The sequence below is a fragment of the Saccopteryx bilineata genome, chromosome 1 (genome assembly GCF_036850765.1).
Source record: "Saccopteryx bilineata isolate mSacBil1 chromosome 1, mSacBil1_pri_phased_curated, whole genome shotgun sequence".
Lineage (NCBI taxonomy): Eukaryota > Metazoa > Chordata > Mammalia > Chiroptera > Emballonuridae > Saccopteryx > Saccopteryx bilineata.
The window spans coordinates 5145089-5149664 of record NC_089490.1 but is presented as its reverse complement, the minus strand read 5'-3'; positions in this window follow the sequence as shown (position 1 = coordinate 5149664).

Below are 4576 nucleotides of genomic sequence, written 5' to 3'. Positions count from 1 at the left end.
AAGTCAGTTCTCCTCAGACACCAGAGGACACTCAGGGGAGAAGCCCTCTGTTTTCAAAGAGGGTGAGTGAGTCATTAGCATTAAATTACATCTTCACAGCCATATCTGTTACACAGGTCATACCCTAGCTCTGAGGGGACTTCAAAGGAAGTCTACTAACCCCTTCCCCTCTCAAGATTGTAATTAGTACAGAAGTAACTGGTTAAACAAGTTCTTCACTTTGATGACAAATGATGAGCTTGACAAACAGTACCTTAAGTGCTATGGGAATGTCAACACCAATCTCCTCCATGGACTCTTGGCCTCCAGTTCTAACAAATCTTATCTCCATAAAACTATGAAACCCACATATCTCATTACCTCATTCCCCTGTTACTGAAACCAGAGAGTTCCCTGAGGGCCACAGAGAACTCACACTGTGAGACACAGAAGCTCAACCCCTGAAAACGTGGAAGGCTGGACTCAGTCTACTTAGGTTAGTGCCCAAGGAGAGGGATTTGAGATAGACTCACCAGGAAAAGGGATTTTTTTTACTCCCAGGGAGTGGAGACTTCTCTCCTAGTAGGTTCACCAACCTCCTCCCTTGGCTCCTGTCCTCGTTTCCTCTGACCTCTGTAGAATCAGAGGTGAAAACCAGGAAGGACATATGCATGTGCATGTCCGTGTGCCTGGGTCAGTCTGGGTACCTGGTCTCCCTCACTCTCTCCTCACTTCCCCATTAGGGTGAGAATCTCATGGTGTACACCACATGGATTCCAGATAATTTCACAGTGGGTTTGAGTCTCAGCTCTGCCCTCACCAGCTGTGCGACCTAAGGCAACATTCTCAACTTCTCTGTGCCTATTTTTTCATCTGCAAAATAGAAATGGTGCCTGTCCAGGCAGTGGGGCAGTGCATAGAGCATTGGACTGGGATGGAGAGGACCCAGGTTCAAAACCCCAAGGTCGCTGGCTTGAGCACAGGCTCACCAGCTTGAGTACAGGGTTGCTGGCTTGAGCGTGGGATAATAGACATGACCTCATGGTCACTGGCTTGAAGCCCAAGGTCGCCGGCTTGAGCAAGTTATCACTCGCTCTGCTGTACCCTCCAGTCAAGGCACATATGAGAGAGCAATCAATGAACAACTTAGGTTCCTCAACAAAGAATTGATGCTTCTCATTTCTCTCTCTTCCTATCTGTCACTATAGGTCCCTCTCTCTGTCTCTCTCACACACAAAAAAAAAATTGCTTCTCTCTCTCCACACTCTAAAATGAATAAAATAAACAAATAAAAAGACTGGAATTGCCTGATCAAGGCATATATGGAATTTGATGCTTTCTGCTTCTCCCCCTTCCCTCTCTTTCTCCTTTCCTCCACTCTCTAAAATGAATTTTTTTAAAATAAATAGATAAAATAGAAATTGCTACACTGTCAGTCTGCAGGATTGGAGATCTTCCTTCCAAACATTTGGAGTCATTTTGCCTCAGATAAACTTAAAAACTCCCAGTTTGCTTGTTTCTAATTTCAACAAGACCAAGTACCTAACCTTGTAAAAATAAGCTCTGCCTGATAATATCGTTAGGAAATGGCAAATTCAGACTACTATAGTATGGCACTAACATCTGTTAGAACTGCTAAACTCCAAATATGACAGTATCAATGTTCTCATACATTCACTACTTAATTCTTAGATGTCTCCTGACTGAGGATTGAGCCTATGACCTTGGTGTATCAGAATGATGCTCTAACTAACCGAGCTACAGGGCCAGGGCATAACCATGAGTTTCATCCAACTATCTCATTTAAGGATAGAAAATTCCTTTTTCAGAACCAATAGATTACCACATACAAAAAAAAAAATCAGTACAGAGATAGAAAACTTACTTAACATAAGCAGGTAAGTGGATCATCTGAGGAAGGAGGGGCAGGCCCCCCTCTTCACTGAGAAGGAAAAGAACAAGAAGGAATGCAAGGGAAGGGAGCCTGCAGGGGTAACTTGAGTCAGCTAGTTATAGATAAACTAACACAACCTGAAGTTGCTCTGAAAGGGTGGTGCCTGGGGCACTGCTACACAAAGCAAAGAAAGAGAGAACTCATCTGAAAATCCCTTCCCTTTTTCTTAAAAGCTTTTTTAATTATATTTTTCTACAGAGACAGAGATAGCTAGAGACAGACAGACAGGAATGCAGAGAGATGAGGTGCATCATCAGTTTTTTGTTGTGGCACTTTAGTTGTTCATTGATTGCTTTCTCATATGTGCCTTGACCGTGGGCTATAGCAGACCAAGTAACCCCTTGCTCAAGCCAGCAACCTTGGGTCTAAGCTGGTGAGCTTTGCTCAAACCAGATGAGCCCGTGCTCAAGCTGACGACCTCGGGGTCCCAAACCTGGGTCTGCCGCAACCCAGTCAGATGCTCTATCCACTGTGCCACCACCAGGTCAGGCTCTTCTCAAAAGCTTTTAAGAAACAATGTTTATATTCTTTAATTAAATATTCAAACACTTATCCTCTGATTCTACCTAAGTTCACCCTCCCATCCTGGAGTCATGGGAGTGACATACACCTCTAGACAAAGGGATCACGAGCCCCTTGCATGACAACCTGTATTCTATAAAAGGTATATAAGATGTAAGAAATCTAACTTTGGGGAGCACGTGTTTGGTTGCCTCTTTGGGGTCATGCTGCTCCAGCAGCTGAATAAATCCTACTTACTTCAAGTTGTTTGGACTTTTTTGTCCTCCTTTGATTCCCGCAATAGAACCACTGGCAGTTAATGCACTGTACCCACCCCTGTTCCTCCTGACTGCCACCAACGTGTTGTTCCCAATATGCACACGACGTAAGAGCAGAGACACAGATGGACACATTTAAAAGGGACCACATTGCACTATAAAGCAAGTGACAACAAACTTCAAAGATTTGAAATTATATAACCTATTTCCTCCTCTCATGACAGTTGACCTTGAAATCATTAGTAACAGATAAAGCAGGAAGTCCTTACACTTACACTTACAAACTCAATTTTAAATAACCTATAACATACATTGCAATTGGAATTCTAAAATAATTTCAACTGAACTATAATAATTTAAAAAACATTTTGGTGCCCGGACCAGATGGCTCAGTGCATGGAGTGTCCTCCTTGTGAGCCAAGGTTATGGGTTCTGTTACACATCTCAGCACCTAAGAGAAGTGACCAAGAAGTTAACAACTAAATGGAACAACTAATTGGAAAAATAAGTTCATGCTCCTCTCTCTCTGTCTCTCTCTCTCTCTCTCTCATATCAATGTAAAAAATGTAAAACCCAATGGAAAAAGTTGTGATAGACCTGCAACATGCTTAGTGCATTTCTCTTAACAGAAAGGAAGAAAAAGAAAAAAACAAAAAATCTCAGATCTCTCTTAGGATCATTTTTCTATATTTAACCTAGGAAGGACTACCTTTTTTTACCATCAACAATCTCAATTCTGCACCTCACAGTGTTTTCTTCTCGTTTCTGACTCCCATGGTTCTTCTCCTACAATGAAATCATTTTCTTCTCACTTCCCCAAAACATCTGACCAGCAGTGCCTTGGGGAAACTTCTAAACCTGAACCAGAGGGCTGAGGGGACAATGGACATCTCAGAACACAATGAATTTCTCTAATGTGCAATCAAGCCTATGAATATTGAAGCCTTCTATCAGATTAGACTAAATAGAATGTTGAGACATTTCGCTGGAGCAGAATAGAATCTCCCATTCACTTTGCTCTCTTTCCCCATCCATATCTAGCTTCCTGCCTACATGAACACAACAACTACTACTGAACGGACACCAGAGACCTTAGACAGAATCAGGACCCCAAGGACTCTACATGACTGAAGCTGAGCACTGGACCGACTCCCAAACCAAAAAGAGGACTTGGCACTGAACTCCAAACACTGGTTTACAGACCCAACCGAGACTAGAAAACACCAATGCCAGAAACTGACACGATACCTTGGACAGCAGAGTCCATACCTCAGGCCCTAGAACTGGAGCTGCTCGTGGGACCCACACTGGAACTCGAATAAGAGGCTACATGCAAAGGGACCTCAGACCTCAGATGCACAACAGAAGACAGATTCGAACACAGACCCTGCAGACAGACTCCTGATCTGTAACCAAGACCACATAACCAAACTTTAGACATGGAGCCAAACGCCTGACCCCACTTGCTGCATGACAGATTCAGGAGCTAAACCAGATACTTACAATGCAAACACAGCCAGGACTCCATAAAAAAAATATCTCATAGCTCCCTAAGTTCAAGCAGGAAGCTAAAATATATATTTCACTACCAATGTAAATGTAGAAGAGAGAAACATAACTCACAGCACTACCACATTCTACCAAACCCCACAAAAATAAACCAAGTAACTGACAGAGAGAACAGAAATAATGCTTACCCTTAGCTGACACATGTCCATGATCTCAGATGCAGGACTCTCCAGGACATAGTGTCCCAGCCATTCATGTCACATGCAAGCTCATCGACACTGTGGGGAATGAAATAAAAAAAAAGTCCTTATACTTTGAAAATTCTAGCAGCTGGGCTAATAATCAAGTGAAATAG